The 22,747-nt window shown below is 45.9% G+C and overlaps 1 protein-coding gene across 9 annotated transcripts in view; it reads right to left on the bottom strand.

The window, feature by feature from the left end:
* Positions 1-22,747, bottom strand: part of shank2b (SH3 and multiple ankyrin repeat domains 2b) — a 1,108,014-nt gene that overhangs the window by 1,057,278 nt on the left and 27,989 nt on the right. The window contains exon 1 of one of the 9 annotated variants that reach the window (XM_068046563.1): positions 16,616-16,709. The exons of the other annotated variants lie outside the window; for them this stretch is intronic. The gene's annotated coding sequence lies outside the window, so the exon portion shown is untranslated. Of the gene's footprint in view, positions 1-16,615; positions 16,710-22,747 lie in introns of those variants that run through there. 9 annotated transcript variants of the gene reach the window in all.

Raw genomic sequence — 22,747 nt, forward strand, 5'->3', positions numbered from 1 at the left:
AGGTTTTGTAGTCGGGTAAGATATGTACAAAGTAGATAGCAGGAATTCCCAACACTAGCCAGGACTAATCTATCCAGTTCTTTTTTTTGCAAACCCAGCTTTAATCAGATATTTAAATTCTTCTATCACCTTGGTATGTGATTAGCTACAAAGTAATTGTGATCAATTGTGTTGCATTGTTGGGTTTGTTTTAGTCACATTGTAGGGCATTCCAGAGAAATTCTTAGACTCCAGTAAAAGGTTAACTAACAACGCTTTATAGTTTACAGTTACTATATACACTCTCAGCAAGCCACTTAAGCTGGCATCCTTTGTGCTGCTATACTTTCTTCTTCTCAAGCCTGTTGTGAGATTGCTTTAGAGTGATGTCCCAATAAGAACTCAGTATGCTAATGAGCCAAGTACCAGGATGTAGTCATGTGACAGGTAACCAGAGTCACTCTGCACTGCAACACTCTGGACAAAGGTTCTGTATATAGTTTGCTTTGTATTATATGCACTAGTTCAGCTGTTAATAAACCTTTCTAGAGATCTTCAAGGAACTGGAATCCATGTACCTCATTGTGTTGCTTAATATAAATATTACAACTGAGGTGGGAGAAGTGCACTGTCTTTTCTTGTTCCACTTCTCCACAGGTCACAAGAAACGCCCACATCCCATGAACAAGTAAAAAAAAAAGTAATGTGCTGGCAGAAGAACCCTGATGCCACATTTCTCCTCGAAAGCCTAATAGAATAATTCTCGACCATTTCCAGAATGGGCTGCTTCGGAAACGATCTCAGTGACCCGTCTCCATATAGCAGGACACCAGACCAAAAAAAAAAATGGATAACTGACTTCTTTCCATCTCTTCGCTTTTTTCTTCAAGAATTAGCAAGTATTTGGCCAAAGTAGTCATTTTTTGTCTCTTTTTTTGGAACAGACCTCTGCAGAGAGAACTTCTATATTTTTTTCCCCAGTGTATGTGTGAGTGTAATTGGAGACTTTAATATGGGAACTTTCATATTTCAATGTTCTCACATTGAACAACTTCTCCTTCAACTCCAGTCACTTCCTTCAAGTAAAATGTGTTGTTATGGGTATCCACATGGGTCCTAGTTATACCCGTCTTTTTGTGGGATTTGTTGAACATTCCTTGTTCCAAGTCCTACTCAGGCCTCCTCCCCCAACTCTTTTTCCAGTACATTGATGATTGTATCAGTGCCGTTTCCTGCTCCCGCCCCGAACTGGAAAACTTTATTAATTTTGCTTCCAATTTCCACCCTTCTCTCACCTTTTCATGGTCCATCTCCAACACTTCCCTTCCCTTCCTTGACTTCTCCGTCTCCATCTCTGGGGATAGGCTGTTGACTAATATTAATTATAAGCCCACCAACTCCCACAGCTACCTTGACTACATTTTTTCACACCCTGCCTCCTGTAAGGTTGCATCTGCTCTGATGATGCAACCTTCCACAACAATAGGTCTTCCTTTTTCCTCAACCAAAGATGCGCCCCGCCCCACTGTGGTTAACAGGGCCCTCAACCTGTCCGGTCCATTTCTCGCACCTCTACCCTCACCCCTTCCCCTCCCTCCCAGAGCCGCAATAGAGTTCCCCTTGTCCTCACTTTCCACGCCAACAGCCTCCACATCCAGAGATCACCCTCTGCCATTTCCACCACATCCAGCGTGATGCCACTACCAAACGCATCTTCCCCTCGCCTCCCCTGTCAGTATTCCAAAGGGATCGTTCCCTCTGCAACACCCTGGTCCACTCCTCCGTTACCCCAAACACCTCGTCCCCTTCCCATGGCACCTTCCCATGCAATCACAGGAGGTGTAATACCTGCCCTTTTACCTCCTCTCTCCTCACTATCCAAGGCCCCAAACACTCCTTTCAGGTGAGGCAGCGATTTACGTGTACTTCTTTCAATGTAGTATACTGTATTTGCTGCCCACAATGCAGTCTCCTCTACATTGGGGAGACCAAATACAGATTGGTTGACCGCTTTGCGGAACACCTCTGCTCAGTCCGAAAGCATGACCCCGAGATTCCAGTTGCTCGCCATTTCAACACACCCCCTTGCTCTCAAGCCCACATCTCTGACCTGGGCTTGCTGCAGTGTTCCAGTGAACATCAACGCAAGCTCGAGGAACAGCATCTCACTTACTGATTAGGCACACTACAGCTTGCCAGACTGAACATTGAATTCAATAATTTCAGAGCATGATGGGCCCCCTTTTTTATTTTTAGTAATATTTTTTCTTTTTTCTTATCATTTTATTTTAGTTTGTTTCATCATTCATTTTTTTTTAACCATGTGCCTGCCCTCTTTTTTTTTTCCATGTTTGTGCTTTTGGCTAGGGCTGTTCATTTTTTCTGTCAATTAACACCCTCTGCATGAACGCTTCATCTTTCTGCACACCATTAAGCCACCCTTTGCCTTTGCTCCAGGACCTTCTTGTCAGTTATTCTCTGTGACCCTCTGTCCTATCAACACCTTGTCTTTGGTTATCTCTTGCCCCACCCCCGCTTTATTTGCTTCAAACCTATTGCATTTCTAACCTTTGCCAGTTCTGATGAAATGTCACTGACCTGAAACGTTAACTCTGCTTCTCTCTCCACAGATACTGCCAGACCTGCTGAGTATTTCCAGCACTTTTTTTGTTGTTTTTATTTCTGATTTTCAGCATCTGCGGTCTTTTGCTTTTATTACAGAGACACTCATGATATGGTGATGGCAGTGGGATTCCTTAGTTAGGTGCACTGACCAATATCCACGTTTAGCATCCAACTTGGAGAAGAATTTGGCTCCTGTGAACTTGGGATTTAATTCCTCGAGTACGGGAACCTTGTGGGGGCATCTCTTTAGGGAGAGGTCTAGACGCCTTGGATCTAGACATACTCTGATTGCTCCATCCTTCTATAGCACACATAATTGAATTGCCGCAGTCTGTGTGATGATGCATGCGATGGATGGTGCCATTGCATTCCATATCATTCAACTCATGCTTAAGCTTTTCTTGTACGTGCATGCTGCACTTTCTGGGAGGGTCGCTAGATGGAATTGCATCCTCTGAGGTGCAGTACGGAATTGCCTTTGAAATCTCCCATGATGTCGAACCTGTCCGGGTACATTTGCTGCAGGTCTGGACTGACTCAATGTGGGTACCCTTGATCCCTTCTGCTGTAATGGGTACCTTGGTGACCTCGTGGATAGTCACACGCTGGTAATCTTGCCACTGCTGGTCCGCTCGTGGCTACCAGGTAGAATGTTTGTGGTTTCCATGCCGACTTTCCATAGCTGCATTGCATTGTTAGTGTGACACTCCAAGGGATGGGTGACCCATTGTATGCAGTTAACTTTGCAGTTGTCGGTTGTATCATTAATTTCCAACGACCCTGGTACATACTCTACCAGTCCGAATCCTGAAGGATATTTGCTCCAGCCCTGGTGTCAATCTTAATCCTGAGTGTGTGTTTGCCAACTTTCTTTGGGCACATAATGTTAATAGTAGCAAAAGCTTCCAGTTGTTTGATGTCATCAACACAATTTGTCGGGTTCACAATGTGAAACGCCTGATCGTCTTCTGGCCGAGAATCACTGCACTCGGAGTCTTGTCTTGGGTCTATTTTGCTGTGGACTTTGTATATCGGCTTGTGTTTATGCAGGTCTCTGGCAATCTCCTTGCTGCTGTTGCCATGTTGCTGCGCCTGTTTTCTGTTTGTTTGTGCACTATTGTGACTTCTATCTGGGTCTTTTGAGCCAGATTTCTTGCAGAGGCGGGCCCAGTGTCCTTTCGCACCGCATGCCTTGCACAGATCTTGAAATGCAGGATAACTTTGCGGTGAGTGGGTCAAACCACACTTCCCACACAGCTTGCTTGCTTTTTGTGACCTGGTTACTGTGCCAATACTGTTGGCTGCACCTAGTGCTTGCAAATGCTGTTGTCCAGCTACAGTGGCTTTGTATTTCCTGCCATCTTCTAGCAGCGCATCAATGCTGTCACCTTTCTTTCCCCCCCCCCCCCCACCCAAGAGGTCTTTCTGAAACGCTTCAATAGGTGTTGAGACAATCACTAGCTCTATTACTCGCTCCAACAGCTCGGTTTCTGAAAAATCACATTTGTTGCCCTCACTATAGCATCTACTGACAAATTGATCTATTGATTCCTGTGGCTGCTGCCTGTAGGGCATCAATTCCAGGCGATGAATTCTAAAGTTCACTCTTAGCCAAAGTTGATCTTCTAGCACTTTCCATATCTTTGCAGGATCTTTATGATCCTCTTCAGATAAGCCAGAGATATTGATTTTATATAATCCCTCATTTCCATGACTGTTACATCATTGCTCGTACTGTGGGAGGGGACTCTCACAGTCTTTAGTATTAACCCTTTACATCCTTATACTACATCTCCCCACAAGTCTTTATCCAACATTTTTCCAAACATATAAACATTTATGATTTCTCTACTACTCTCTCTTCCCAAATCCCCCCCACCCCGAAGTCTCTGACTTTACAGATTCAGCCTCATCGGAGGTTTGACACCTCTCCCCGATCTGGTTGTAATATGTCTGAGATGATCTATAGCCTTCATAGGAAGTCTGGGTTGCTGACTTGGTTTTTTGTTTCTACGGGTTGTAGTATTCCGTTCGGTTTGGGTCTGTTCATCTTCATCTGGATCTTGCAGATAGATTATTGGCTGATGCTTTTGCAGAATAGGTGTGATATTCCTCTGATTCCTTCGTATGTTCCCTTCGTTCGTTCATGAAACATACAATCGCTGATAGTCGTCATCATCTGATGACTGTTATCTCATTGCTCGTAGTGTGAGGGGTCTCTCTCACTGTCTTCAGTTATAACCCTTTACATCCTTATACCACAAATGTGCCAGCCTTCAGTTGCCTAGGCCCCAAGATCTGCAATTCCCTCCCTAAACCTCTCCACCTCACTTTCCTCCTTTAAGATACTCCTTAAAATTTACCTCTTTGACCAGGTTTTTGGTCATCTGATCTAATATCTCCTTATGTAGCTCGGTGTTATATTTTGCTTTATAATGCTCCTGTGAAGCACCTTGGGGCGTTTTAGAACTAGAACTAGAACATTACAGCGCAGTACAGGCCCTTCGGCCCTCGATGTTGCGCCGATCATCTGACCTACACTATTCCAGTTTTATCCATATGTCTATCCAATGACCACTTAAATGCCCTTAAAGTTGGCAAGTCTACTACTGTTGTAGGCAGGGCGTTCCACGCCCCTACTACTCTCTGCGTAAAGAAACTACCTCTGACATCTGTCCTATATCTATCACCCCTCAACTTAAAGCTATGTCCCCTCGTGTTTGCCATCATCATCCGAGGAAAAGGACTCTCACTATCCACCCTATCTAACCCTCTGATTATCTTGTATGTCTCTATTAAGTCACCTCTCCTCCTCCTTCTCTCTAACGAAAACAACCCCAAGTCCCTCAGCCTTTCCTCGTAAGACCTTCCTTCCATACCAGGCAACATCCTAGTAAATCTCCTCTGCACCCTTTCCAAAGCTTCCACATCCTTCCTATAATGCGGTGACTAGAACTGCACGCAATACTCCAGGTGCGGTCTCACCAGAGTTTTGTACAGCTGCATCATGACCTCGTGGCTCCGAAACTCGATCCCCCTACAAATAAAAGCTAACACACCATATGCCTTCTTAACAGCCCTATTAACCTGGGTAGCAACTTTCAGGGATTTATGTACCTGGACACCAAGATCTCTCTGCTCATCTAATTATGTTAATGTTGATTTTATTATGTTAAAGGTGCAATATAAATATCAGTTGTTGTTGTTGAGGACATGAAGTATGGAATTAATAAAGGGCCACTCCTGTCCTTTTCCATCTTACTTGGGAGACTTTTGGCTGAGAAATTTGTTCCTTTATATAACAACTATGTATGAAAATACAATCACCCCTTTATATTTAATCCTTGCATAGATCATATACAATTTGCCCCACAGTGGACTCCACCTCGTTTTTTCATTTGATTGTTTCAGAAGGGAGTATCTATAGATACAGCTTTGAGAAAGTTAATCTCAAGTTGATCTGCAGGCTAGCCCCAGAGATACCAGACTAACATTCCAACCTGTGTTACTGAACCCAACACCAGTCACATTCCACTGATAATGTGTCTAAGGCCCCCAGTGTGACCGATTCAGTATTTTATTATTTCATCCAACCTTATTCTTGCAACCATCAGCTGCTGAATCAACTCACACAAATATTTAAAACTCTCGTATCACATTCCCCTCTTGGCCCTGGTTGTGGAGGTGTTAACCCATTTAATATAAGTGGATCAAGAATTTCTTGTGGAAATGGGCCATATTTCCTACATTACAACAGCAACTACACTTAAAATATATTTCATTGATGGCAAAATGCATTGGGCCAACCTGAAGTTGTGAAAGGTGCTATATAAATGCAGATTATTTATTAGTAAAGTAATGGAGGAGTGTTTTAGTACAATTAGGTTGATGACCATAAGGTTTCATCAACAATTATTTCTCCCCTCAAATGCCCTGTTTACACTTGCATTATCATAGAAAGAGCCAACACAGAAGGAGGCCATTCAGCCCATTGGTACTGTGCTGCTCTGAGGGCAGAATCTTCTGCCCATAGGCTATTGGCATGAGTGGGGACCATTTCCAGGTCCCGATCCTGCTCTGACTATCAGGGTGCCTGCCTGCAAGATCTTCCCAGAAATGGGCAATTAAGAACTAAGGATGGCGGTGGTTTGCAGAGGCTGCACGCCTAATCTCAAGATCCACTGATGGCTGCAGCTCTGGTGGGGTTCGGTGGAGGGGGGGGGGGGGGGGGGGGGTGGAGGTGTGATAGTTAGCATTGGAGGCCTCGCAAGACACTGCCAGGAACCTGAATTTTAGGACCTGCCCGCTGGCGGCTCCAATCAACCCACAAACGGACCCTTAATTATGCAGACTGGCGACCTGCTACTGCCAGACGGGTGACCTCTGCAGGTGCAAATCCACCTCTGGGAAGATTACCTGGAGGCAGGAACGATACGACCCATCTTTCTCAGAAATTCCTCCCAGTCCCGGCGTGAAGCCTGTCCCTACGGGACCAGGAAAGAGTTATCTAATTAATCCCATTCCCTCATTCTGTCCCCATAACCCTGAAAATCGTTTCTTTTCAAGTATATATCCGATTCCCTTTTGAAAGTTACAACTGAACCTGCTTCCACTGCCCTTTCAGGCAGCACATTCCAAATCATAACAATTTGCAACATAAAAAGGTTCTCCTCATCTTCCCTCATGAGGTCTCCATTTTCCCTTGCAATGAGCATGCAAGATTTTCCCAGCAACTTCTCATCAACCAACTCCGTTCAGTTTTTTTGGAAACAGAAAAATTATATTTTGCTTGCAAGAATGCTGAACTATTTTAGTTGAACTGAAAACTTAATTTCAGTCTCAAAATCGATGGGAGTCTGGTGAACACCATCACTAAACATCAGCAATTCTGATGGGAAACATTGGGGGAGAATTTTAACCTCACTTACCGGCCGGTAATCTCACAAAACCGGACAGAACTCCACTTTTACATCCCGCCCAATATGAACTTCAGTGGAGAGCAAAACCAGGTGAAGTATAAATCCAGCATTGTACCTAATCCAGTCAGTTTCCCAATGGGTAGGAGGTGTTCAAAATTATCAAAGATGTTGATAAGGGTAAATAAGGAGGAATTGTTTCCACTGATGTGAGAGTCAATAGCCAAAGGGCTCAGACCTTAAGGTAATTGACATGGGAACCAATTGAGGAGGTCAGTTGACAGTAAGGAGGTAGTAACAAAAGCCTGTAAGGAACTAGATAATGAAGTCAGTGTGACTAAGGGGAAGAGCAGGCAGGGAGCAGATGATGAATGTAAAGGGACTGGTGGTCTGAGGTGCATTTGTTTTAATGCAAGAAGTGTAGTAGGTAAGGCAGATGAACTTAGGGCTTGGATTAGTACCTGGGAGTATGATGTTATTGCTATTACTGAGACTTGGTTAAGGGAAGGGCATGATTGGCAACTAAATATCCCAGGATATCAATGCTTCAGGCGGGATAGAGAGGGAGGTAAAAGGGGTGGAGGAGTTGCATTACTGGTCAAAGAGGATATCACAGCTGTGCTGAAGGAGGGCAGTATGGAGGACTCGAGCAGTGAGGCAATATGGACAGAACTCAGAAATAGGAAGGGTGCGGTAACAATGTTGGGGCTGTACTACAGGCCTCCCAACAGCGAGCGTGAGATAGAGGTACAAATATGTAAACAGATTATGGAAAGATGTAGGAGCAACAGGGTGGTGGTGATAGGAGATTTTAATTTTCCCAACACTGACTGGGATTCACTTAGTGTTAGAGGTCTAGATGGAGCAGAATTTGTAAGGAGCATCCAGGAGGGTTTTCTAGAGCAGTATGTAAATAGTCCAACTCGGGAAGGGGCCATACTGGACCTGGTGTTGGGGAATGAGCCCGGCCAGGTGGTTGAAGTTTAGTAGGGGACTACTTTGGGAATAGTGATCACAATTCCGTAAGCTTTAAAATACTCATGGACAAAGACGAGAGTGGTCCTAAAGGAAGAGTACTAAATTGGGGGAAGGCCAACTATACCAAAATTCGGCAGGAGCTGGGGAATGTAGATTGGGAGCAGCTGTTTGAAGGTAAATCCACATGTGATATGTGGGAGGCTTTTAAAGAGAGGTTGATTAGCGTGCAGGAGAGACATGTTCCTGTGAAAATCAGGGATAGAAATGGCAAGATTAGGGAACCATGGATGACAGGTGAAATTGTGAGACTAGCTAAGAGGAAAAAGGAAGCATACATAAGGTCTAGGAGGCTGATGAAAGACGAAGCTTTGAAAGAATATCGGGAATGTAGGACCAATCTTAAACGAGGAATTAAGAGGGCTAAAAGGGGTCATGAAATATCTTTAGCAAACAGGGTGAAAGAAAATCCCAAAGCCTTTTATTCATATATAAGGAGAAAGAGGGTAACTAGAGAAAGGATTAGCCCACTAAAGGACAAAGGAGGAATGTTATGCTTGGACTCAGAGAAAATGGGTGAGATTCTAAACGAGTACTTTGCATCGGTATTCACCGAGGAGAGGGACATGACAGATGTTGAGGTTAGGAACAGATGTTTGATTACTCTAGGTCAAGTCGGCATAAGGAGGGAGGAAGTGTTGGGTATTCTAAAGGGCATTAAGGTGGACAAGTCCCCAGGTCCGGATGGGATCTATCCCAGGTTACTGAGGGAAGTGAGAGAGGAAATAGCTGGGGCCTTAACAGATATCTTTGCAGCATCCTTAAACACGGGTGAGGTCCCGGAGGACTGGAGAATTGCTAATGTTGTCCCCTTGTTTAAGAAGGGTAGCAGGGATAATCCAGGTAATTATAGACCGGTGAGCCTGACGTCAGTGGTAGGGAAGCTGCTGGAGAAGATACTGAGGGATAGGATCTATTCCCATTTGGAAGAAAATGGGCTTATCAGTGATAGGCAACATGGTTTTGTGCAGGGAAGGTCATGTCTTACCAACTTAATAGAATTCTTTGAGGAAGTGACAAAGTTGATTGATGAGGGAAGGGCTGTAGATGACATATACATGGACTTCAGTAAGGAGTTTGATAAGGTTCCCCATGGCAGGCTGATGGAGAAAGTGAAGGCGCATGGGGTCCAAGGTGTACTCGCTAGATGGATAAAGAACTGGCTGGGCAACAGGAGACAGAGAGTAGCAGTAGAAGGGAGTTTCTCAAAATGGAGACGTGTGACCAGTGGTGTTCCACAGGGATCCGTGCTGGGACCACTGTTGTTTGTGATATACATTAATGATTTGGAGGAAAGTATAGGTGGACTGATTAGCAAGTTTGCAGACGACACTAAGATTGGTGGAGTAGCAGATAGTGAAGGGGACTGTCAGAGAATACAGCAGAATATAGATAGATTGGAGAGTTGGGCAGAGAAATGGCAGATGGAGTTCAATCAGGGCAAATGCGAGGTGATGCATTTTGGAAGATCCAATTCAAGAGTGAACTATACAGTAAATGGAAAAGTCTTGGGGAAAATTGATGTACAGAGAGATTTGGGTGTTCAGATCCACTGTTCCCTGAAGGTGGCAACGCAGGTAAATAGAGTAATCAAGAAGGCATACAGCATGCTTTCCTTCATTGGACGGGGTATTGAGTACAAGAGTTGGCAGGTCATGTTACAGTTGTATAGGACTTTGGTTCGGCCACATTTGGAATACTGCGTGCAGTTCTGGTCGCCACATTACCAAAAGGATGTGGATGCTTTGGAGAGGGTGCAGAGGAGGTTCACCAGGATGTTGCCTGGTATGGAGGGTGCAAGCTATGAAGAGAGGTTGAGTAGATTAGGATTATTTTCATTAGAAAGACGGAGGTTGAGGGGGGACCTGATTGAGGTGTACAAAATCATGAGAGGTATAGACAGGGTGGATAGCAAGAGGCTTTTTCCCCAGAGTGGGGGATTCAATTACTAGAGGACACAAGTTCAAAGTGAAGGGGGAAAAGTTTAGGGGGGATATGCGTGGAAAGTTCTTTACGCAGAGGGTGGTGGGTGCCTGGAACGCGTTGCCAGCGAAGGTGGTAGATGCGGGCACGATGGCGTCTTTTAAGATGTATCTAGACAGATACATGAATGGGCAGGAAGAAAAGAGATACAGACCCTTAGAAAATAGGCGACATGTTTAGAGAGAGGATCTGGATCGGCGCAGGCTTGGAGGGCCGAAGGGCCTGTTCCTGTGCTGTAATTTTCTTTGTTCTTTTCTTTGTTCTTTGACAAAGGAACCAGAAGGCAGAGGTGGAGCATTTTCTCTTTACACAGTGTGGGAAAGAGCAGGGAAGTGGGATTAATTGGACAGCAATTCCAAAGGGGCAGCACAGGCAGGATGGGCCAAATGGCCTCCTTCTGTGCCATAAGATTCCAGGACTACTACTTACATTTAATGAAATGATGACATCATACCGCATTAAAAACAATCGTAATTGAGGCAGCAAAGCACTGTGTTTTCTCACTGACATTAGATCAGACACTTATGCTGTTGCTATTGGCATTGGGAGTGGCAGGAGACAGAGAGCAGGGCTAATGAGCAGGTACTAAAAAGGCTGAATTTAATGCACCTCCCCCCTGCCTGCCCCCCCCCCCACCTCAGAAACAGACTAGGAGGCAGGGGGCCGACAGAAGGCGGGGGTGCGGAGGGCCCATCGCACTGCAATTTTGTCAGAGGTGGGATAGGCCCAAGACAGCCTTCACACCCAGAGGCCAATACAGGCCCTTAAGAGGCTCATCAACAACCACTTAAGAGCCTCTTACCCGCCCCCAACTGCTGGCATTAAGGCAGCGGCGAAGGGGCCTCTGCCATGCGAGGAGCTGCCCTGTAGAATGAGTAACCCACCTACTGGCTTGGGTGAGTCCATTTCTGTGGGCAATCTGTGGCCAGCAAACAACCCACCTTCCTGGAAACCCCTTCCCCTGTACTGAATGCCCGCCTGCACCCCCCTCCCAAGATGTGGGGGTCTGCCAGACTGGCCCTGGTGACACCGCCTCACTTACCTGAAATCCAGGACTCCAGTGCTGGGCCTGGGTCCAGGGCCTGGGTCCAAGCCTGGTGCAGTACTGGCAGTGGCCACCACTCCTGGTGGCGCTGCTGATACTACTGAACTGCCAGTCCTCTGATTGGCTGACAGCACTTGGAGGCGGGATCCACATCTTTAAAGGGACAGGGGTCCCGGTGTCGGGCTGTTAATTGGCTTGGTGCCATAGAATCGGCCAAGGGGGCTTCAAATGGTTGAGATGGGACCGCCACCACCCCACCCCCCCACCCCACCCCACAGCCTTTTCGGCCTGGCACCGTAAGCCCCGCTGGCGCCACAAAATGAAGCCCTAATTGCCAGGTTGTGACTAGTGGTGTCCCGCAAGGATCTGTGTTGATCTGAGCTATTCATTGTATTTATTAACCAGCGTCGATGGAAGCACATAATTACATAGAGATATTAATGGATTAAGTGAATGGGAATAACTGGCAAATGGATTTCAATGTAGACAAATGTGAGGTCATCCACTTTGGACCCAACAATGACAGAACAACTTTCTAAATGGTGAAAAAACTACAAACAGTGGAGGTTCAGAGAGATTTGGGGTCCAGGCAAGTCATTAAAATTACATAAACAATTACAGAAAATAATCAAAAATCCCAGTGGAATGCTGACCTTTATGTCTAGAGGACTAGGATACAAAGGGGTAGAAATCATTCAGCTATACAAAGGCTTGATTAGACCACACCTGGAGTACTGTGAGCAGTTCTGAGCACCACACCTTCGAAAGGATATACTGTCCTTGGAGAGTGTGCAGCAAAGGTTTACCAGTATGATACCTGGACTCCAAGTGTTAAATACTGAGGAAAATTAGACAAACTAGGGATGTATTCCTTAGAATTTAGAAGGTGATCTGATCAAAGTTTTCAAGATATTAAGGGGAGCAGAGAGGGTAAATAAATCTATTTCTGCTGGTTGAAGAGTTCAGGACTAGGGGGCATACCCTAATAATTAAGGCCAGACCTTTCAGGAGTGAAATTAGGAAACACTTCTACACGCAAATGATGGCAGAAGTTTGGAACTCTCTTCTGCGAACAGCAATTGATGTTGGATCAATTGTTAATTTTAAATTTGAGATTGATAGGATTTTATTATCCAAATGTACGAAGGGATATGGGGCAAAGTTAAGGGAGTTAAGTCGCAGATCAGCCATGATCTTATTGAATGGCGGACCAGGCTTGAGGGGCTGAATGACTAATCCCCATGCCTATGCTCCTACTTATTTTTCTTGTGTTTTCATTTAAGCTAGAGAGGCGCGGGTGATCTGAAATCTGCAGCCAGATTCAGACAACCAAATAAAAGGTGCTGAGAGACAAAAAGGAACATTTTGAAGGAGAGGGCAAACAATGAAGAAATTTAATGAATATATGGGAAGAAAGGCGAGAAAAAAATTGGAATTTACAATCAAAAACTCAGTTTGATAACAGAGGAGAGGAATTGTTGCTCAATGAAAAAGGGGGAGAATAGAATAAATGAGAAAAAAGATGACACATCCAACCTTCATCAAGTACGACTAACGATGCATTTTTTTCACTCGAACATCTTAACCGGAGGAGAAATTGTTACACCCGGTTTCCGATTTCTGTCAGATTTTGCACAGTCTTGCATTCCAATTAAAGTCATGTTCAAGTTCTTGCTATCAGGTTTTTGCAGTTCCAATCTGTTTTTGTGCATGAACATTCATAGTAGTAGCTATGGCAGTATTAAATAAGGGATAGTGCTGTATGAATACAAAAGCAAAATACTGCTCCTAAAGTTCTTCAAGAATGAACCTCGCATTGGACTAACATTTTTTAAATCACTGCTTATCAACAACTTTTTTTGTTCATCTCAGGTTAGTTTTGATTTACGTTCGAAATGATTATCTATGTTAAACGTGCAAGGAAAAGAAAGACTAGCATTTATCTAGACTCTTGCAAAACCTCAAGACGTCCCAAAGCACCTTACAGCCAACGAAGAACTTTTGAAGTGTAGCCACCGTTGAATATAGGAAATGCAGCACAGCTAACGCAGAGCAAGACTCCACAAACAATAATGTGATAATGATGTTGGTTGAGGGCTAAATATTGGGAAGATATTCCTGCTCTTCTTTGGAATGGTGCCATGAGATCTTTTATGCCCACCTGGGAGGGCAGACAGAGATTCAGCTTAAGTCTCATCTGACAAACAGCACCTACGACAGTGCAGCACTACCTCAGTATGGTAAGAAGTGTCAGGACAGATTTTGTGCTCAGGTTCCTGGAGTAGGACCTGTAACCACAACCTTCTCACTCATTCCAGCAATAGTACTGAAGACCTCTGCTCCAGAACTTGCCGCGCCCCTAGCCAAGCTGTTCCAGTACAGCTACAACACTGGCATCTACCCTGGAATGTGGAAAATTGCCCAGGTATGCCCTGTAGACAAAAAGCAGGACAAGTCCAACCTGGCCAATTACCGCCCCATCAGACTATCTCAATCATCAGTAAAGTGATGGAAGGTGTCATCAACAGTGCCATCAAGTGGCACTTGCTTAGCAATAATCTGCTCAGTGACACTCAGTTTGGGTTCCGCCGGGGCCACTCAGCTCCTGACCTCATTACAGCCTTGGTTCAAACATGGACAAAAGAGCTGAACTCCAGAGGTGAGGTGAAAGTGACTGCCCTTGACATCAATGCAGCATTTGACAGAGTATGGCATCAAGGAGCCCTAGCAAAACTGAGGTCAATGGGAATCAGGGGGAAAACCCTCCGCTGGCTGGAGTCATACCTAGCACATAGGAAGATGGTTGTGGTTGTTGGAGGTCAATCATCTGAGCTCCAGGACATCACAGCAGGAGTTCTTCAGGGTAGTGTCCTAGGCCCAACCATCTTCAGCTGCTTCATCAATGACCTTCCTTCAACCATAAGGTCAGAAGTGGGGATGTTTGCTGATAATTGCACAATGTTCATCACCATTCGTGACTCCTCAGATGCGGAAGCAGTCCGTGTAGAAATGCAGCAAGACTTGACAATATCCAGGCTTGGGCTGATAAGTGGCAAGTAACATTCGCGCCACCCAAGTGCCAGGCAATGACCATCTCCAGCAAGAGAGAATCGAACCATCTCCCCTTGACATTCAATGGCATTACCATCGCAGAATCCCCCACTATCAACATCTTAGGGGCTACCATTGATCAGAAACCGAACTGGAGTAGCCATATAAATACCGTGGCTACAAGAGCAGGTCAGAGGCTAGGAATCCCGAGGCGTGTAACTCAGCTCCTGACTCCCCAAAGCATGTCCACCATGTACAAGGCACAAGTCAGGAGTTTGATGGAATACTCTCCACTTGCCTGGATGGGTGCGGGCTCCATCAACACTCAAGAAGCTCGACACCATCCAGGACAAAGCAGCCCGCTTGATTGGCACTCCATCTACAAACATTCACTCCCTCCACCACCGACGCACAGTGGCAGCAGTGTGTACCATCTACAAGATGCATTGCAGCATCGTACCAAGCTGCTTGGACAGCACCTTCCAAACCCACGACCTCTACCAACTAGAAGGACAAGGGCAGCAAATACATGGGAACACCACCACCTGCAAGTTCCCCTCCGAGTCTCACACCATCCTGACTTGGAACTATATCGTCATTCCTTCAATGTCGCTGGGTCAAAATCCTGGAACTCCCTTCCCAACAGCACTGTGGGTGTACCTACCTCACCTGGACTGCAGCGGTTCAAGAAGGCAGCTCACCACCACCTTCTCAAGGGCAATTAGGGATGGGCAATAAATGCTGGCCTGGCCAGCGATGCCCACATCCCACGAATGAATAAAAGAAAAGTGAGCCTGCTGCCAACGGAGCCACAACTGACATCTTGGCAAGAGCCAAGTGAGTACATCAGACTACTGTGTCATTTTACATCACCCTCTGCATCGTTAGAAACACTCAACAATCTTATCAATCTCAGCCCAAGTACTTTTCACATTCAACATACACAAATCTTTGCGCTCTGCAGGGTCGAAGAGGCCACTGCAAATCAACCGTTTGTGACCTGAACTCTGTCCAATAGCGCTGCAAGACCTCAGAAAGAAATTGGTATACAGATCTAAGATTAGCCAAACAGTGTATTGTCATTCCACAAAATGTAACCTTGGACAGCTAAAATCGAAATCTCTCAGAAAGGATTCATGCACAAAAGGTGCCTGACGTCATTTCCAATCTGGAAGTCACATCTTTAGTATGCTTATGGAAAACATTGATTTCACTTTTTTTAATGATTCCATGTCTCGTTTATTTTCAATTTATTTTTTCAAATAAATATTTTTCCCCACCACAAAATCGTTGGCAAGAATATTAGTTGCCCTGACCACCACAGGTCAAATTTCAGCATCTGGATTTACCGAATCTATCCAAAGAACCAATGGCAAGTCTTGTACCATCGCTCTGGTGAGTGAATGTAACTCAGAAGTTTGCTAAGCCACGTTGATTATTCTTTAAATACTTAGAGATTTTAAAATGTTCAAAATTGTGCCATGAAATGATTTAAAACACATGGATTAATAATAGAATGTAACAGCACAGAAGGAGATTAATTTGACCCTTTGTACCTGTGCTTGCTCATTGAAAAAGCAGTCTCAAAAAAATGCAGGCCCGCCAAAGAGCCGCCGCAATCTCGCACGCGGTGGCTCATTTAAATGGCGGGGGGCAGCCCACCACCCCCGCAATCATGAGGGGGGGGCAGGCTGTCCATTGCCAGTAATGGCGTCAGCTACCTATGCCCCGCAGGCACATTTAAATTTTTAAAGAAGTAACCCCACAAAATTAAACCAATAAATTTATAATGCCCCTTTTCCACCCCTCCCCCGATAACAATTACAGTAACTATTTGACCCTCCCCCTCCCCAAAACACTTACCTTTTACATCTGACCTTCCCCACCAAACTGTACAAAGTTTAAAGATCAACCCTTCCCACCATCACCTACACCCATTATGTTTATTTGACCCTGGCTGCCGCCGCACTGAAAATCCTACCTCCTCCCCCCACCCCACCAGTGTGGTGCCACGTTTCCCCCGACGGGGATTTGAAGGTGCAGGGGTTCCGGCCGCCGCGCTGAAGATCGTGGTGGACCCTTAAGATCGTAGGCGAGTCCATTTAAATGTATTCATGTTATTGATTTGAATATTTGAATTGAGGTCCTGTCACCCAGTGCCCGAGGGGGGCCACCACAGAGCCTCGTCGCTGCCAGGAGGATTGGGCCAGGCCCTCGCGGCGTCGCGGTCTGTGGTGGGCCTCAGCCGGAGCCGTTTTCAGGCACCCCCTGCCACGGAACCAGACACCTGGGGGAGAACAAAATCCAGCCTTACTACAATTATACAGGGCTTTGGTAAGAGCACACCTGGAATACCGTGCACAGTTTTGGTCTCCATATTCAAGGAAGGATATACTTGTATTGGAGGCGGTGCAGTGAAGGTTCACTACATTGGTCCCTGGGGTGAGAGGATTGTCCTATGATGAGAGGCTGAGTAAATTGGGCCTATACTCTCTGGAGTTTCGAAGAATAAGAGGTGAAACACACAAGATTCTGAAGGGGCTTGACAGGGTTGACACCTAGAGGTAATTTTCACTGGCTGGGGAAGCTAGAGCACAAGAGCACAGTCTCAGGATAAGGGTGCGATCATTTAGAACTGAAGTGAGAAGAAATTTCTTCCGAGAATTGTGAATCTTTGGAGTTGTCTACACCAGAGGGTTATGGATGCTCCATCATTGAGTATATTTAAGGATGGGATAAACAGATTTTTGGTCTCCCAGGGAATCAAGGGATATGGGAAGCGGGCGGGAAAGTAGATTTGAGGCAGAAGATCAGCCACGATCGCACTGAATAGCGGGGCAGGCACGAGGGGCCATTTGGTCTATTCCTGCCCCGTGTTCTTAGGTTCGTATGTTCCTGGCACTCCAAGATCCCGACAACTCTGAGGGAAAAAAAATTCTCCTCATCTCCCTCTGGATCATTTGCCAGCGATTTTTAATCCGTGACCTCTGGTTATCGACCCACTCACCAGGAGCAATAGTTTTATTCGATTGCATCTAAACCTCTCATCATTTGGAAAACCTCTCATAGGACCCCTCTTAATCTTCTCTGTTCCAAGGAGAGCAGTCTTAACTTTTCCAACCTCTCTTCATAACTGAAGGCCTCCATCACTGGTAACATCCTGGTAAACTTCCTCACTTTACATCTTTCCTGAAGTGTGATGCCCACAATTGTGGCGGCACAGTGGCGCAGTGGTTAGCACTGCAGCCTCACAGCTCCAGCGACCCGGGTTCAATTCTGGGTACTGCCTGTGTGGAGTTTGCAAGTTCTCCCTGTGCCTGCGTGGGTTTCCTCCGGGTGCTCCGGTTTCCTCCCACATGCCAAAGACTTGCAGGTTGATAGATAAATTGGCCATTAGCAATTGCCCCTAGTATAGGTAGGTGGTAGGGAAATATAGGGATATGTGGTAGGAATATGGAATTAGTGTGGGATTAGCATAGATGGGTGGTTGATGGTCGGCACAGACTCGGTGGGCCGAAGGGCCTGTTTCAGTGCTGTATCTCTCTCTAAACTAATATTCCAGCTGGGGCCTGATCAGTGATTTATAAAGTTCTAGCATCATCTCTTTTCTTTATTTTTTATATTCCTGTATTTATAAACCAAAATGATGCATATTTTCTTTTAACCAGCTCATCCAACTGCCCTACCACCTTTAAGGACTTGTGTGCCCCTCTGTTCATCTACACTTTTCAAAATCGTACCATTTGTACTATCTATCCTTCCAAAATGTATAATTTCACACTTCTCTGCATTAAACACTATCTGTCATGCCTCTGCCCATTTCACCATCCTGTCTATGTCACCCTGAAGCCTTCAGCTATCCTCATCACTATCTACTACATTGCTAAGTTTCGTGTAATCTGCAATCTAAACTTTATAATGCTGCTCCCAATACTGAGTCTAGGTCCTTTATCAAATTAAAAAAAGAGTAATGGACCCAAACCTGACTCTGGGAGAACACCACTGCAAACCACGGCTGGAATTTTATCCAGGTGACGGGGGGTCTTGACCACTGGCAAAAGCACCACCGAGAACCTCGTGTCGCCCCTTCTGTGAGAGGCCCGTCGAATCAAGTGCGAATTCGGTACTTAAGTGGACAGCGGCAGCCCTTCCACAGGATCAAGGACTCCAACGGCAGAAATCCCGCTTTCAGAGCTGCTGGCCAATCAGAGGCCAGCAACTCTTTCACAGAGCAGTGCGACCACGGAGGTGGTGTCTGCTGCTGGTGGAGCACCTACCTGAGGCACAGGAGCGGCACTGGACCCAGGCCACAGGTAGGTCAGGGCAGGAAGGGTCTCATTGGGTGGGGGTCGGTGGTTGTTGGGGGGTGGGGGGGTTTCAGCGGGTCCCCTTCCCACTGCCAGTCCCATGTTTAGGCACTATGTGCCTTTTAACAAGGGACCCTGTGCCCCGCAGTTGGTAAGCAACTCGTACAGTTTTTCTCGCTGTGCTTCCTTTGCAGCGACAGGTCCACCCACTGCTCAGCTAATTGCGGGCTAGACCAGGATGAGGCCCTTAATTGGGCATTGATTGCCTACTTAAGGGCCTTAATTGGCAGCAGGGCAGGAAGGCCGTTCACAAGCCTTCCAGCCCCAGACCTGGACCTAATTTCAGCAGAGGCAGGAAGGTGTTAGGGTGCCTCCCCTCCATCATCCTCCCACTAAACCTGCCATGGGGGAAGAGCATAAAATTGTCCCCCTGCCTCCCAGTCTGGAAAACATCCATGCACCATCACCCTTCCCTTCCTGTTACTGAGCCAATTCCACATCCACTCTGCCACTTCTCCCTTAATTCCATAGGCTTCCATCTTCTTAACAAGTCTTCTTTGTGGCACTTTGTGAATGCCTTCTGAAAGTCTATATTTACGACATCTATTGCACTACCTTCACTAACCTACTTGGTTATCTCAAAGAATTCAATCAAGTTAGTCAGACGCAATTTGCCTGTTTGAATGAAATTTTTTGTCCCTGATAATGGTTTCCAATAACCTCCCCATCACTGATGTTAGACTTACTGGCCTGTAGTTTCCTGGTTTACCCCACTTCCTTTCTTAAATAGTGATATAACATTGACAACCTTCCAGTCCTCTGGCATTACTCCTGTATCCAATGAGGACGAAAAGATTGTGACCAAAGCTTCTGCAGATTCTACCTTTGCTTCTTTCAGCAGCTGAGGATAAATTCCATTTGGACCAGGTGACTTGCCAACTTTCAGAAATGCAAATCTTTTTAGGATGTTTTCTCTATCATTTACTATCCTGTCCATAACTTCCCTGTCCTCTTTTAGTGTTACCTTTGCATCATCCATTTTCTTTGTGAAGACAGATGCAAAGTATTTATTGAATATTTTAGCCATATCCTTTGCCTTTACATGAAGATTTCTCTTTCAATCTTAATAAGCCAGCATTTTCCCAAGCTAACCTCTTATACTTTATATGTTTATAAAATAGTTTAAGGATCAATTTAATGTTACCTGCTAACCTTTTTTCATAACTTCTCTTTGCCTCCCGTATTAACTTTTTCAATTCCCTCCTGTACGTTCCATAATCTTCCTTGTTATTAACTGAACCATGCTCCTGACATTTATCAAAAGCCTCCTTTATCTGGTTTACTTTAACTTCTATTTCTATTGTCATCCAGGGTGTATGAGCTTTGGATGCTCCACCTTTTCCCTTCAAAGGGAATATGCTTAGTGCATTGTATTTGTATGTTATACTAATGGCGTAATAATGTGATGGTTTTTTCATGGGATGTGGGAGTCACTGGCTATGGCAGCATTTATTGCCCATCTCTAATTGCCCTTGATAAGGTCTTGGTGAGCTGCCTTCTTGAACCGCTGCAGTGCTTGGGGTGTTGGTACACCCACAGTGTTGTTAGGAAGGGAATTCCAGGATTTTGACGCAGCGACAGTGAAGGAACAGCGATATAGTTCCAAGTCAGGATGATGTGTGCCTTGGAGGGGAACTTGCGGGTGGTGGTGTTCCCATGCATCTGTTGCCCTTGTCCTTCTAGGTGGTAGAGGTGGCAGGTTTGGAAGATGTTGAAGCAGCCTCGGTGAGTTGCTGCAGTGTATCTTATAGATGGTACACACTGCTGCCACTGTGCATCGGTGGTGAAGGGAGTGAATATTGAAGGTGGTGGATGAGGTGCCAATCAAGCGGGCTGCTTTGTCCTGGATGGTGTCGAGCTTCTTGAGTATTGTTGGAATTGCACCCATCTAGGCAAGTGGAGAGTATTTCATCTCACTCCTGACTTGTGTCTTATAAATAGTGGACAGGCTTTGGAGAGTCAGGAGGTGGGTTAATCGCCACAGAATTCCCAGCCTCTGACCTGCTCTTGTCACAGTATTTATGTGGCTGGTCCAGTTCAGTTTCTGGTCAATAGTAACTTCCAGGATGTTGATAATCGGGGATTCAGTGATGGTAATGCCATTGAATGTCAAGGCGAGATGGTTAGATTCTCTCTTATTGGAGCTCATCATTGCCTGGCACTTGTGTGGCACGAATGTTACTAGCCACTTATCAGCCCAAGCCTGAATGTTATCCAGGTCTTGCTGCATAACAGTTGGACAACTTTAGTTAGGGTGCAAACTGTTTGAAGACAGTTTGTGTTTTCCTGCCAAGGAAAAAGAAACCACCCAGCTCACCTCCTTCTGTACCTCTTGGAAGAAATCCTGCAAAAATCCAGTGTGGGAGACTAAAATCCCTGGTGCTGCATAGCTCCTGAGAAACTGAAAAAGATCCTGCAATTCAGGTGTGTGCTGGTGGAAAAACCCTAATGCCACATTTCTCCTGGAAAGCCTACTAGAATAATTCTCGGCATCTCCAAAATGGACTGCTTCTGAAATGATCCCAGTGACCCGTCTCCGTATACCAGGACACCAGACCAAAAAAAGGGACAACTGACTTCCTTCCATATCTTCTCTTTTTTTCGTCATGAATTAGCAAGTATTTGGCCAAAGTAGTCTTTTTTTGTAACATACCTCTGCAGAGAGAATTTCTGTATTTTTCCAATGTGTGTGAGTGCAATTGGGGAATTTAAAAAGGCAATTTTCATATTTCAACCTCCTAATACTTTGCTTCATTACTGGCTATGTCTTGTTTTATAGTAAACTAATAATTTTGCTGTTTAGTAAAGAAACCTTGTTGGTGTATTTTATTCTTGGATTAAAAAATAGCGTGTATGATTGGCTGTACTGGTAACCGGGTAAACATTTGAATGCATGTTGTAACCTGTGGAGAAGTGGAACTAGAAAAAGACAGTGCACTCCTCCCCTGTAATGTATCATATATGTAATCGTAGCATATGGGCCGGATTTTAATGTCACCCCAGCGGGTCGGATGGTGGCGTGGGGGCAGCCTAAAATTGAGTGGCAGGCTCCGGGGAGGCCTAGCCACCCCAATTCCGCCTCCGACCAAGTTTACAGAGGTCCGGGGGGGGAGGGCGGGGGGTGGGAAATTGCCAATCAAGACCCTTAAGTGGCCACTTAACAGCCACTTAAGGGCCCTCGCCCGCCTCCATGGGTATTTTACCCATGGCAAGCGGGTGTGCCGGGGACATGAAAGGCCGCCCAGCAATAGCTGCCGGCCTTTCTGTGCCCCGGGGGGGAGGGGGACATGGCAGTCAGGCACAGGGTGCCCGATTGAGGGCCGCCCCCGCCTTCCAACCCAACCCCGGAATCCAAAACGCCCCCCTCCCCCCAAACGACCACCCTAGCCTCACCAGGGCAGGACCTAGTGAGGCAACCCAAACTTACCTTCAGTCCCAGCTCCTTGGTGTCCTAGGTCGGCTGGGCTGCAGTCCCAGCAGTGACCACCGCTCTCGGTGGCGCTGCTGAGACTAAGAGCTGCTGACCCATTGATTGGCCGGCAGCTCACCGAGGCGGGACCTACTCCCTCAAGTGGGTGGAAGTCCCGCCTCGGGATCCGTAAAATACGGGACGGATCCCCAGGCTTGGCGGAAGTGGGTTCGCCACCGACATTTACGTCGGAGTCCAGCTTCCCTCCACCCACTGTAAAATTCCGGCCATGGTGCCTCCTGAATATATTACACCTCGTTTGTACCTGAACTATCTC

This window comes from Heterodontus francisci, chromosome 14, assembly GCF_036365525.1.
Source record: "Heterodontus francisci isolate sHetFra1 chromosome 14, sHetFra1.hap1, whole genome shotgun sequence".
Taxonomy (NCBI): Eukaryota; Metazoa; Chordata; class Chondrichthyes; order Heterodontiformes; family Heterodontidae; genus Heterodontus; species Heterodontus francisci.